We start from the raw sequence: 15,510 nt of genomic DNA on the forward strand, positions 1-15,510 counted from the left end.
ATTTGTCTTTACCATTGCCTTACACGCAATTTCAAAAATTACTTTTCCTCCATAAATGCAGTCTTCCTCTCTCAGACTCTACAAATGCTGCCTAACAAAGGATCAACTTTTATTTCTTTCACATATGCACATGCATGCATGATCTCACACACTCACACACACACACACACACACACACACACACACACGCAAACTGACTCTTTTAAAAATTAGAATTCTCATTTTGGTATTCTCATAAATGATGTCAGGGCATTCCAGGTGATTTAAGAACAGGAGGGGGGTTGTGTCTGGGCAAACAAAAGATCCACAATAGGGGGAAACCTTTTTTTTGGGGGGGGGGGGTCTTTTTAAAAGACCTTCCAGGTCAGTACTTCTCAATCTCATCAACTTTAACATATATGGACTCCAATTCTACACAACTTAAAGTTGCTGACATTGGGAAACACTATTCTAGATGGAGGGCTCCCTTCATCATCAATCAAAAACCATCACACAACCATTTCATCTTTTCTGCTATAACAAATATCCTACAATAAGAGAAAAATGGAAAGAAACAGAGTAAATATTGAAAAGATTAAAAACTAGAACATGGAAATCCCAGGCCTTGAACTGGCTTCTTTTCCCTGACACAGACTGAATTTTAGACTTGTATCCTTCCGAGCTGTCTGAGATTCCATTCTCGTTTCTCCGCAATAGAGACAGAAAATTTTCACTTACCTAGTTTTGCTGTTTAAGCCGTTTCCTCTTTCAGCCCAAATCTTCTACCAACAGCTTTTCACCTACAGTTGCAAATTCTGTTCACTCGTTAAAGTGATTTAAAGAGCTTACAGTGAAGTTCTGAGGCCTGGACTGGGAAAATCCTTTTTGAGAACAGCAATGACCTTCAGTCAGAGCACCTGTCATCAGACTTATGTGTTTGGAACAAGGTTTTACCAAGACACTGTTTACTTTGTTTCCAGAGTCACAGCAAGCCTGATTTAAAGCAACAGGTTTCTTTTATTCATTTGAATGCAAACACAATGCCAAGCGTCATTTGCACTGCTTAAGAGTTTAGTCATCAGGCTTTGTCAAGCCATTGAAATAATGTCTGGGTGAGAATCTAAAGCCACTGTGTTGACATGTGAAGACTGCAAAGAATGAAGGCATACTATTTATTTTTTATTTATTCATCATATTTTGAAATCACTCCTCTTCCTCACAAAGGTTCATATACTATATATGATGAGGGCAAAGTGGAGATACAGCTATTAAACATAATGAATTTTGACTGATTTTCCAAAACAGGTAGACCTTGCTTAGCAAATGCCTCACATACTGATCATTTGCAGTTATGATGATGATGAAAAAGTAGCTTTGACACCAATCCTTCCATTTATGACCTTTTCAGGTCGGTAAAGCAAAGGGAAGCTGAAGTAAGATCATAAGCACCATCATGGTTAACTAAATATATCTGTTAACTGGGCAAGAGGTGAATGGAACTGACAAATTCACTCAAAATCATAAGATGGAGAATCTTTAAAGGAGTGGCTGGATTACTGGGGCGCCTTTTCCAATGTATCAAAAATATGTCTACTCCAATGACATATGGGAGCAAAAAGTCAATTCAGGAAAGAACCACATACTTTCTCAAATATGAAAGCAAAGACTTTTGAAAGAAAAATCTAGGAATTTTCACCAAGATAGGCTGTGTTATCAATCAAAGTACCTTTTTTTAAAGTTATTGTCCCATTATCACCCTATATCAAGAATTACCAATACTTTATATTCCTAACCCACTCACCAGTTTTGTTTTTTTTTATAAAAAAAATATTGGGAACTACTGATGCTTCTTTCATAACAAATGACATTACAAGTGGAATACAATATTATAAATGAGTGCTTCATTGTTCAATATGCTGTCATTACATTCTTGTTCAGATTATTTCTGAATCCTTTTATTAGTGCACCCACGCATCTAATTTGCATTTTATAACTAAAAGAGAATCACTGCAACCACCTTAATTTAAGATCAGCAAAGTAACAAATAAAAATTAATGGATGTGGAAGAGCTTGATTTTGTCCTCACTTGTTGGATTGCATATTATTCCATTTCCAAGTAACTCATTTTTAGTTTATCTCAATAAAGCCAGTAAGGAATCAAGCCTATATAGCAGAAAGTTTTTCATTAGCTTAATAAGAATTTATAGTTAATTATAGCATTTGGCAATTTGGTTTTTTACTGAAAAGTTAACAGGTTGGATGGAGGGAAAGAGATTAACATATGTTGTCCATAATCTACCAAAGGAAATCACCAAATTTCTATTAACTCTTGTGGCTTATTATCTTTTGTCTCTAAGGGATGACATGCAGCATATGCCATTAATGCAGTCTTTGATGCATTCAGTTCCATTGTAGGATCTCTTATCACCTGGGCATACAGATAGTCCTCGGTTTATTATGACAATTGAGCCTAAAATTTCCATTGCTAAGCAAGACAGTTGTTAAGTGAATTTTGCTCCATTTTATGACTTCTCTTGCCACAGTTGTTGAATTGCTTAAATTAAGTTAGTAACATGGTTGCTATGAATATGGTTTTCCCATTGACTGCTTGTCAGAAGGTTGCAAAAGGTCATGTCCATGACCTTGGGACGCTACAACAGTCATAAATACCTGCCAGTTGCCAAGGGTCCAAATTTTGATCATATGACCACAGGGATGCTGCAATGGCCATAAGTGTACAAGTAGTCCTTCACTTACCACCACAATTGAGCCTAAAAATTTCTGTTGCTAAGCGAGACAGTTAAGGGACCCTTGCCCTATTATATTACCTTTCTTGCCACAGTTGTTAAGTGAATCACAGCAGTTGTTAAGTTAGCAGCACAGTTGCTAAGCGAATATAGCTTCTCCATTGACTTTGCTAGTCAGAAGGTCACAAAAGGTGAACTTGAGCCTGGGCACTGCAGGTGTCATAAATATGAATTGGTTGCCACATGTCTGAATTTTGATCACATGACCATGGGGGCGCTGCAATGGTTGTAAGTGCCAGAACCGGTCATAAGTCACCTTTTTCAGTGCCATTGTAACTTCGAAAAGTCACTGTTGAAGTCTAGGACTACCTATATAAAATGGTCATAAATTCACTTTTTCAGTGCCCTTGTAATTTCGAACAGTAACTAAGTGAATGATTATAAGTCAAGGACTATCTGTATATGAATCCACAAATGCAAGTATAAAACATCCAGTAGCCACCATGACCATAAATGGGAGATACTTCCCACTAAAATCCCAGAGCACAAAATCTGTATAAGTTTCACTTAATATAAATAAGAATGCTGTTACATGCTTTCATTTTTGCAGACTAAACGGGAAAAAAATCTCATCACTTTGGTATCCCAACTTGACATTTTAAAATTATCTTTGTAAATGTTCATACATTTTCTCAGGTTTCTTTATCTTCTATTACCTTATACATGTAGACCTCATTTAACAACCACAATTGGGACCAGCAGCTTGATCGTTAAGTGAAGTGGTCACTGAGTGAAACCATGGCTATGTTTACTGCAGTTTTCTTTTGCTTTACAGACCTGCAAAGATTGTGAATGCAAGGGTTCGTCACAAAATTACTTTTTCATTACTGTCCCAACTACAAATGGATGCTAAACGAAGCAGTTGCAACACAAGAATTATCTGTATTACCTTCGATGTGAGGTTAGAACATTGCTATTACTATCATTACTAACATTAGGGACCACTCATTGTCAATGACAATAAGATTTTATACTACGGTAAGGCTACAATTTAAATTAATTATGTCAGTAAAAGAAAGTAATGAAACTCTTTAGAGATAGGTAATGATGAGCACAATCAATTAAAGCAAGTGTTATACAAAGATACAAGACAATACTTTTAAAAGATAATTGGAATAGGTTTTTTTTTTTTAATTTGATTTATATGCCGCCCTTCTCCAGAGACTCAGGGCAGCTTACAATGCGTTAAGCAATAGCCTTCATACTTTTGCATATTTATACAAAGTCAGCTTATTGCCCCCACAAACTGGGTCCTCAATTTACCTACCTTAGAAAGGATGGAAGGCTGAGTCAACCTTGAGCCTGGTGAGATTCGAATTTACAGTAATTGCAGATAGCTGGTGTTAATCAAATGCTATCAATCTGTTGAGCCACCAAGCCCTGGTTAATATTTATCAATAGTTTTCATTTTCTGATTCAAAACATCCATCACTGATGTATTTTAGAGCTCTTAATCTCAGTATGATTTAAAAGTCTCAGAATGATTTACAATGCCTGGTCTGTTTTTAGAGTTACTTAATCCCAATGGAATTTTTCCTTGTGCATAAAAAAATAAAGATGTAGCATTTAACTCAGATTTGTTCAGATTAGCTCTCATAAAAAATGCATCAGCCCATTGTACAAAAGATCAAGAGTAGGACAGTATATCTGCTTCAAAAGAAATGAGATACCTAGTGGCTATTTTCCATCTTTTCAGTCAGTTACATAAAATATGGGTTCGGGTAAACAGTGTGAAGAATGTGCTTCATGTGTTAATATCTTTTACCTGCATCAGAATATGGTCTTATGTCAGGAAGACCTTTGGCCCAGAGTTTTGTGTATGTTGGCCAGGGCACTTTTAAATGTTGTGTCCAAGTTGTATCTTATAGGTAGAAATGATACCCTGGCAAAATAGAATGGGCTCAATGTCCTGTAGTTATTGCTCAATTTTCTTTGCAGCCATGCTGATATAGTGAAATGTAGCAAAGTTCATCAACGCTTTTAAAACACTTTTAAAACTTCTGTCTTATCTCAGTGTACTCATTTCAGTACTTTGGGTTTGTCACTGGTCTCTGTCCCCTCATATCCTATGAAACCTGGAATAATTTGCTTTTGGATAATTGGCTGCCTTCCTTCCCCACATCCCCAATTCTACCTGCCATTTTCTCAAGGTTCTGAAATGTTAAATCCCGGAGCATTTCTGCCACCATGCAGAAAAGCCTAAATGTTCTGTGTAGGAGGGAAACTTTAATCCAAGTGGAAGAGACTCATTATGTGTTGAATCTAGGCCGATCTCCTCATGCATCAAAATAATAGGGGAAGAAGGATGAGAAGAACATTTCTCAGCAAGAAATCTTTCACATGCATTTTAGTGGCAGATAGAAAGCAGGTTTCTGTTAGAATAGACAATAGGAGGTTATAATAATAGTCCAGGTTACAATTGACATCTCTGCTTCTATTTTTTTCAGAATTTACCTTTATCTTTGTGGTCTTCTGGATGCTGTTTGTTTACACCAGGGCTGTCAAACTCAAGGCCCACAGGCCACATCTGGCTGTGGGATGCTTAAATCTGGTCCACGGGGCCGCCCTGAAAACAGCAAAAGTGCTTCTGCCAGCGAAAATAGAGCTTGCATAGCCCTCCCGAGCTCCGTTTTCACTGGCAGAAGGTTGCAGAAGGGCTGTCCTAGCCAAAAATGGAGCTCTAGAGCCTGTTTTTGCTGGCAGAGTGTTCCGGCCACCATAGGCGTCCCCAACACAAGTGATATCAAACTGGCCATGCCCCCTCTGCCCCCCCCCCGAGGTCAAACACAACCCTGATGTGGCCCTCAATGAAATTGAGTTCAACACCCCTGGTTTACACCATAAGACAATTGACCCAAACTGATATTAGCAGTGAAGATCATGGAGGAGATACAAGATTAAGGTAACAGTGATTTGTTCAAAGTTTCTTGGAAAACATCAAAACAGAGTTATGTATTTGCACATCACATCCATGGTTACTAATATGGTCAAATTTTGTCATGAGATGATAAGCTAAAATTGTGGTTCACTATTGTGTTCAAATAAACAGTGAGTTTTAAAGCTTGGCATTCTGTCTGTTGCAAGTGATTTTCTGATTTTTGATGTGTTTATACCTCTATACTTTGCTTCATGGAGGTTTGCAGAAGATAACATTTTTTTAAATGTTCACAAATGCACCAAAGCAGACAACCATTTCATCTTTTTTGGGATATTTTTGTTTGTTTCTTTAACGAATTTTAGCCCAAAGTTCTTCAGAAACTTTATTTACCAAATGAAATCCACTATTGTATTATCTGCTTTAACTGCATTATTATATGTAGCATTGTTAAGATTGTATCATGGTGTTATTTTGCGTTGTTTATTTTAGCTGGTTGAATAGAGATTCCTCATTTCTACTTGCTACTTGCTCAGATTTCAGTGTTCTGCATTCAATGATGCAGTGCAGAATGACTTTTTAGGTTGTTGGAAGAAAGTATTTGCTAGAAATTGTGAATGCTTTGGGAAGAACTCTACCTATGTGTCTCCTGCTTAACTTTGTATACCCAATACAAAATATTCCCATTATTCCAGATGCTGCTTATTTCCAAATTTAGCATTTCAATCATCTACAGCAGGGGTGTCAAACTCACGATGACACGTTGTCATCATGTGACGTATTGCAACTTTCCTTCCCTTTGCTGAACTAAGGGTGGGCATGGCCAGTGCGTGACGCATCTGGCCCGTGGGCCACAAGTTTGACACCCCTGATCTACAGTATAATATCATCTCTTTTGGTGTTCTGTTGACAAGGTACTGTGAATTGTCATAGAACTGTTCTGGTTCTTCTTCCTCTAGTTTTGTGGTGAAAACAGACATAGTGCATTGTAATAGTGATTGGCTTGAACGCAAATAGAAATCATTTTGTTATTTTGTTAATAAAGATGGCTGTTCCATTTCTTTTATGGTTTTCTTCTCTGTGTAGAAGTTTCGATGTTCCACTGGTGAAAAGTAAAAAAATTATTTCAGCGTTGATTTTCAGAATGTCAACACTCGTCTTGAGTTTTCTGCAATGACAATATTAAGTTTGTGCTAGTTCACGGTTCTGACATTCCATACACCAAAGACTTTGCAGTATCATTTTTTAGCACTTTGCCTTTGATCAACAGTTAGACATCATCACAGTTTTTAATCCAGCCACCGCATAAGAAAAAGTTTAATTCATACTTCTGGTTTTCTTCAGCAGTTCATTACTGTAGATATTTTCTAACTTGAGAAGTTCACCTTCTAGTATTACATTGTCTCAATTGAGTGTTGCCATTTCCATTCGTAATAGCAGATCATACACAACAAATCAGACTGAATATGATACTGAAGAAAACCGAGAAATAGATTTATAATAAATAAAATCCCAATAAACCACAACTAGCTTCCTATCCCTCAACCAAAGCCATTGTCACCATACTGCAAATGTTAAAAGTCCAGAATTACTTTACCACTAATAAACTAAGCTGGATGAGATTGCTACATTAATTTTGGTAATTTTCCATAAATGGGCAAAGGTCAGAATGCCCTCTGGTGGTCAACTCGTTATTGCCAAGACCTGCCCATACCTTAAATGCACAAAGGCTGTTTAAACCCTAGCAAAGTCTTCTCTTATAGAATAATGTTGAGATTAATTTCTATGAATCATATATTAAAAAGTACAGGTAGTCCTCCACTTACAACAGTTCTTAATGACCATTCAAAGTCACAATGGCACTGAAAAAAATGACTTATGACTGTTTTACATATTTATGATTAATAAAAGAGAATATTTGTAGCTCAGGGATGATATGAGGGGTCCTTGGTGCTCTCTGAGCTTGCTTGTTTTCTTGCAGATGTTTTTTTACCCTAACTAGGTAACATCATCAGTGCTAGTTATGCTAGCTATACTTATGATTGTGGCAGCATTCTCATGCTCATGTGATTTACATTCAGAATGCTTGACAACTGACTCATAATTATGATGGTTGCAATGCCGCAGGGTCATGTGATCACCCTTTGAGAACTTCTGACAAGCAAAGTCAATGGGGAAGCCAGATTCACTTAACAATCATGTTACTAATTTAACAACTGCAGTGATTCACTTAACAAAGGTGGCAAGAAAAGTTGTAATATGGGGCAAAATTCACTTAACAAATGTGTTACTTAAAGATCAACAAAGATTCACTTAACAACTGTGTTCCTAACTTTAGAACTGCGGTGTCTCACTTAACAACTGTGGCAAGAAAGGTCATAAAATGAGGCAAAAAACTTAACAATGTCTCACTTAGCAACAATTATGGCTCAATTGTGGTCGTAAGTTGAGGACTACCCGTATATTATTTTTTTGGAGTAACTTGTTCTTAGGCAGCCAGTTTGGTATAGTAGCTAAAAGCACTGAGCTAAAAATGAGGATATCTCTGGTCCTGCCTTAGCCACAAAGCCAGATGGGTGACTTTCAACTAGTCACTTTCTTTTAGCTCTAGAAAGAAGACAAGGACAAACCACTTCTGAATAAAGTCATCAAAAAACCTGAATGGACTTGTCAGTGAAGTCATCAGGAGTCAAGACGGACTCAAGGGCAACACACACACACACACACACACACACACACACACACACACATTCAAAAGGGGAAAAATCCCTCACAAGCCTGGTCCTTAGTTCCTACATAGGTTTATCAGATCTAGGCTGCAAAAATCTAAATGAGCACAAAAAGGCAAGAAATAGATACAGAAAGTAAACTTTCCATTGATATTTTAGGGATACAGGTAATCCTCGACTTACAAAAGTTTGTTTAGTGACCATTCGAAGTTACAATGACGCTGCAAAAAATGACTTATGATCATTTGTCACACTTATGACTGTTGCAGAATCCCCATGCTCATGTGGTTTACATTCAGAATGCTTGGCAACCGGCTCATATTTATGACTGTTGCAGTGTCCTGGGATCATGTGATCCCTTTTTGTGACCTTCTGACAAGCAAAATCAATGGGGAAGCCAGATTCACTTAACAACCATGTTACTAACTTAATGAGTCACTTAACAAATGTGGCAAGAAAAATCGTTAAATGGGGCAAAACTCACTTAACAAATTTTTGGACTCAATTGTGGTTGTAAATAGAGGACTATCTGTATAGATTTCTGCAGCCCAGATCTGGTAGCTTTGTTATACAGATAAAGCCGAGAGAATTTTTAATCTGTTAGCATACTAACAGTCACTCACATAGCAGGTTATGTATATTTATTTATTTATTTATTTTACAGAATTTATCTTTATCTTTATCTTTATTCAAATTTCTATACCGCCCTTCTCCTTTCGGACTCAGGGCGGTGAACAGCCAAAAAATAAAACATTTTATATACAAAAGTTAAAATAAATTTAAAATAATTAAATAAATTTGGCCCATTAATTTAAAACATTCCAATTAAAACCATATCAAAATTATTTAAAACCAATCATAAAATCAGGACAGCCCGGCTAACTGAAAAAAATAGGTTTTGAGAGCCCGACGAAAAGTCCGGAGGTCTGGGATTACTCGTATCTCTGGGGGTAGATTGTTCCAGAGGGTGGGTGCTATCACAGAGAAGGCTCTCCCCCTGGGGGTCGCCAGCCGACATTGCCTGGCCGAAGGCACCTTGAGGAGGCCCTCTCTGTGGGAGCGAACTGGCCGGTGGGAGGCAATTGGTGGCAGGAGGCAGTCCCGTAGATACCCCGGCCCTAAACCATGGAGCGCTTTAAAGGTGATCACCAACACCTTGAAGCGCACCCGGAAGTCCACCGGGAGCCAATGTAGCTCGCGCAGGAGAGGAGTCACATGGGAGCGCCCCGTCGCTCCCATAATCCCCCGCGCGGCCGCATTCTGCACCAGTTGGAGCCTCCGGGTGCACCCCAAGGGGAGCCCCATGTAGAGAGCGTTACAATAGTCCAGACGAGAGGTGACGAGTGCCTGAGTGACCGTGCGTAGGGAGCCCCGATCCAGAAAGGGGCGCAACTGGCGTATCAGGCGGACCTGATAGAAGGCCCCCCTGGCCACGGCCGTCGTATGCCCTTCTAAAGACAGCCGTGCGTCCAGGAGGACACCCAAGTTGCGAGCCCTTTCCGTGGGGGCCAATGATTCGCCCCCAATAACCAGCGATGGCGCCAGCTGGCTATACCGGGACGCCGGCAGCCACAGCCACTCGGTCTTGGAAGGGTTGAGTCGGAGCCTGTTTCTCCCCATCCAGACCCGCACGGCTTCCAAACACTTGGACATCACTTCCAAGGCATCGTTGAGATTGTCTGGGGTGGAGATGTACAGCTGGTATCATCAGCGTACTGATGGAACTCCACCCCAATTTATATGCCGCCCTTCTCCCGAAGGACACAGGACGGCGAACACAGATTAAAAACATACAATAATAAAAACCCACTAAAACCAGATTAAAATAATAAATAATAAAAACCCAAGGATCAGATATTATACAAACCTAAATCAGATATGGGATTGAGATATTTTAATAAATTAAATTAAATTAATATTTATAGCAAATGCATGTTCTAGTCCATATTTTTCATATTTGGCAACTTCAAGCTATGTGCAGTTCAATCCCTAGAATTCTCCAGCCAGCATGTTATGTTGAATTATAAACTAGGAATGCATATTTAAATTCGTAAATCCAAAATTAGGAATAGTAATTATATAATTTAAACAGAATTACATGCGATCAGGTTGCGGAAGACTGGCCAGAGCAGGAAGCCTATTAAGCTATTTCAGCTTCTTACTTCAATATACATGAGGAAAGGGTTTATTTTTTAAATTGAGATTAATTAACCAACATTTAAAAAAATCATTTGGCAAATTATATGTATATAAATTGACTGAAATACAGAATGAAAATTTTCACATTGCCTTTTTAGGAAAAAAAGGTCAATAGTTGCATGTTTGCCTACTATATAACTTAAACTAGGCCTACCATATCTGTACAATATGGTGACTATTTTGTTGGCAGCAAAGTATTACAGTTTTCTAAATCTCTTCAATAATACAAGATATCTGGATTTTTGAAACCCAGATATATTAGGTCTAAAAAAAGGCACAGGAACCCTGTTTTTTTCCTGGGATGTTATGACATTGTTAGGCTTGATTAAATTTGATATTACTTTTATAGTTCTATAGGTATAATAAAATTTTACTTATCCCTGAATTGAATCTGATATAAATACCTTTCTTCACTGCTGTGAATCGCATTAGGCCTGTAAGGTGCATGGTATCTAGGGTTACGAGGCATCCCGCAAAAGTAGGACATGTCTTCCTTTTTCTCCTCATGTCCTTTGTCCAGTATGCACAGCCTTAAAATCAAATATTATCAATGTTTCTGAGTTCCTGAGCAGCTTTTTTCTCAGACCAGCAGTTTCTTAATGTGCTAATGAAAGTTAATAAGCATTGCTGTGGCGGCACAGTGGTTAGAATGCAGTATTGCAGGCTAATTCTGCCAGTTGCCGGCAGTTTGATTGTCACTGGCTCAAAGTTGACACAGCCTTCCATTCTTTCAGGGTCAGTAAAATGAAGACCCAGATTCAGGGGTGGCTTTCACTTACCTTTGCTATTGGTTCGCTCACGCTTACGTGCTTGCTTTGTGTTGTGGCTCCGTTACCTGAGCCTGTGTCATTGGCAGGAGAGGACTCCAAGAGTGAAGGAGAGGAGTTGGCAAGGCCTCCCTCTCCAGGACCCTCCTCTCTGGCAATGCCTTCGGTGTCCGCCGAAGGGCAAGAGATAGGGCCGGGGCCAAGCACGTCCATGCAGCCACAGGTGGACAGTGCTGAGGGTAATGAATCTTGGCTGGATCCCTGGCAGCGTCGCAGAGATAAGCGCACGCAACAGAAGAAAAGGCATGCCAGAGATTAGGCTGAGTCACTGGACCAAACCCCACAGGGTATAAAAGGGGATGAGGTGGCCATTCAGACTCTGTGACGGACAAAACTAACTACTATCGAGTCACATTGCATCTTCGGAAACAACATTATCGGCCTTGGATTTATTTTACGAAATGGACAATTCTTGACTGTGTGTATTTTGCTTATTGAGTAAAAGTTCTTGGGAAGCAGCTACTGGGTTGCTGCCAAGCGTCTTATCGGAAGAATTGGTTGTCTGCCAGTTTATTTAACCCCCGGCTGTCTGTTTCTGTGTGTGTGTGAGACGGGGACAGAACACTTTGCTTGCGCATGTGCCACTTCTGCACATGTGCAGAAGCTTCTGCACATGCACAGAGCATATTTGATGACGTCCGGGCGGGTGAGCGGAGCCTCCTGCTGCTGCTGCTACCAGTTCGCCTGAACCGGTAGCAACCCACCACTGCCCAGATTGCTGGGAGCAATATATTCTGTAAACCGCTTGGAGAGGGCTGTAAAGCACTATGAAGCCGTATATAAGTCTAAGTGCTATTGCTATTGCTCTGCCACCTTAATTAAGTTTATAATACTTATTGAAACTAACAAGTCTTTAATCAGTTACATGTTGAAAATTAGCCAGTCCTGTCACTGAAAAACTAATCTTTCTGATACTGGAAAATTAATTTAATATACACATAGACCAGTGGTGGGTTTCAAAAATTTTATTACTGGTTCTGTGGGTGTTGCTTGGTGGGCGTAGCATGGCTTGGTGGGCGTGGCATGAGAAGGATACTGTAAAATCTCTATTCCCACCCCACTCCAGGGAAGGTTACTGCAAAATCCCCATTTCCTCCCGATCAGCTGGGACTCAGGAGGCAGAGAATAGATGGGGGCGGGGCCAGTCAGAATTTTTACTACCAGTTCTCCAAACTACTCAAAATTTCTGCTACCGGTTCTCCAAAACTAGTCAGAACCTGCTGAAACCCACATCTGACATAGACCCCTTTCCTTTCCTTTCCTTTCCTTTCCTTTCCTTTCCTTTCCTTTCCTTTCCTTTCCTTTCCTTTCCTTTCCCTTCCCTTCTTTTTCCCCACCCCTTCCCCTTCTTCGCCTTTCCCTTTCCTTTCCTTTCCTTTCCTTTCCTTTCCTTCCCTTCCTTCCTATAAACAATTACAGTATCTTCCTCTTAGACTCCCCATTTATCCTCCTTCCCTATTCTTTTATGTCCTCCTTTGCATGTTCAGATATCTGGTAACCGTAATTTTATCTGAATGTTACTTGACATATTTCTTTGTTTGTTCTGGTTTGGTACTAGAATTTTACTTGGATTGATTAGCTCTACTGATTATTGAATCATGATATGCGACATTGATTGACTGCATTTTATGCAAATTTTATGAAACAGAAACAAACTATTTACAATATTGTTTAAAAGCAGAATTGGCCATGACACTTGTATTTATTTATTTATTTAATTTATTGGTTTGATTTATATGCCGACCTTCTCCAGAGACTCAGGGTGGCTTACAATGCGTTAAGCAATAGCCTTCATACTTTTGTATATACCTGCTTAGTAGGGCTTTCGGCCCCCCCAAGTGGTGTTCTTTTTTTTAATACAAAGTCAGCTTATTGCCCCCACAATCCGGGTTCTCATTTTACCTACCTCAAAAGGATGGAAGGCTGAGTCAACCTTGAGCCTGGTGAGATTTGAACTTGCAGTAATTGCAGGCAGCTGGCAATTAAGTGCTACTTTAACAGCACTTAGTCCACTGCGCCACCAGGCTCCTTGTGTCTGTGTCTATTCTCATGTTTTAAGTTATTTTACTGTTACGTATTTGTGATAAGTTGCATTCTTATATAAATTTTGCAGAATTATTTTACACAAATAAAAAAAGAGCTCTTAAGTATCTTCTTTGCTCTAAAACTAAACATGTCTAAAACAAGTTATTTATAGAAGCAAAATTTCATTTGTTTCTATCTGAATATATTGTATGTAGGAGTCTCTGTGTAGGAGTGCTTGTCCTGAGTTGTGGGATTCACAACTCATGGTAAGGTTTATGAAACAGACAAACCCAGATATAAGCTGTGGAGTCAGGAATACCAATTACTGGTGTGTCTGACATAAGCATAATAATCAAAAGGCAAATGGTATGACGTGAAACTGTCAGGAAAATTAATCTTTATTTATATGATGAATTGATAGCAAACAGAAAATAAATCAGTCCAGATCTAACAAAATTATGAACATAGGTCAAATTTTATTAATCATTGACCAGGTGGTGTTTTTTTTACTATAAATCTTTATGCTACATTTGATATAAGAATATGCCTGCTAGTTCAGATATTTGGTTTCAGCAGTCAAAATTAAATACTTATACTTGGGCAAATTCAGTATTAAATTATTGAAAAGCAAGAAAAATACGAAGGCAACATTAATTGTGGTATGTATTTTAATAACCACAACATTATTTTCTGCCAGTCTGCTTTCCATTTTTTCAGCAAAAATTATGTAAGCCTTTAATATAAATATCCCTAATCAGTATGAATATATCCAACTGCATATTTCAAAAATAGCAGCTCTAATTTTGTATAGAAGCGCTAATTTTCTGTACATCAATTAGTCTATTCTTATCTTCTATTTTCTGCTATGCATGTGATTGCTCCAGTCAGCTTAATAACTTCCCTTCAATTGTATTTTCCTAAGATTAAAGGAAGAAACATAGTAAGAGACAAGATAATAGCAAACACCGAAATTTTAACAATTTGGCATAAAATTAAACCTGAAGCAAAAAAAACCCTCAAGAATTTCTGTCATTTTCACCAATTTTTGCTTTGGGAAGAACACATTATTGGCAAGAATACATTATCATGATTATATTAAAATGCTGGATTTTTCCATTTTCCCCTAATTTGTTTGTCACAGGAAACCAAAATATTGGTTTATCTGACCGTAATTATTATTGTTTTCTGTAGTTTGCTTTATTCTTTCTAAACATGAATAATTGTCAAAAACAATGACTGTGGGAGGAGCTTTATTATTGATAGATGATTAGATGTATCTATGAAATGTGCATAAAAGGTGAAGTAATCATTCATGGGATGCTAAGAGAACATGGGATGATTGTTGGGAGAAATGAATCATATCATTCAATACTGGTTTATCTGAAATAAAACAAATCTATCTGAAAATCTTTGAACTGTGAACAGAAACTGAAACTCTTAAAATAGTGCTCTTCCTGTATTTTGAATGTACAACTTTATATTCTTCATGTGAAGTTGTCCATGCAAAGCGATGGGTCAGAGGGCTGCCCTCAGTTTCTGTGGCCTCAACAAGAATACCATCTAGGCTAGCAAATTGGAGGAAAAATAAAAAACAAAATTCAGGTGCTGTAAGATCATGGTCAAATTATAAGAAAAATAGCACAATGTTTTAAGAGCAGTTGTGTGATTAGTTATCTTTATTCAGATATATATGTGGCTCCTTATATAGCCCAGATGGTGTCATTTACAAAAAGAAGCTATTAATAGCTTTGAGTTGAATAAGGGCAATGAAAACTGAATATTTTATTTATTTCAGAAATGTATATGGCCAGCCATCTTATCCAATAGGAATAAATGGGAATAAAATTGAATTATTATCTCTAGCTATAGAGAGAATTTATACATCATGCAAAGCAGGTTACTTTTAACAACGGTTTGCTAAGAATCAAGAAACTATAGCAATAGGAACTATATACTACAATAAGTCATAGTTTACAAACCAGAATGTCTGGGTTCATGTATCACACTGAATGACAGAGTGATTTTGATGTGTAAACATTGTTACTAGATTTTTATATATATATAGCTCA

Source organism: Pituophis catenifer, unplaced genomic scaffold, assembly GCF_029215685.1.
Source record: "Pituophis catenifer annectens isolate HBS135680 unplaced genomic scaffold, rPitCat1.0.hap2 SCAF_6, whole genome shotgun sequence".
Taxonomy (NCBI): Eukaryota; Metazoa; Chordata; class Lepidosauria; order Squamata; family Colubridae; genus Pituophis; species Pituophis catenifer.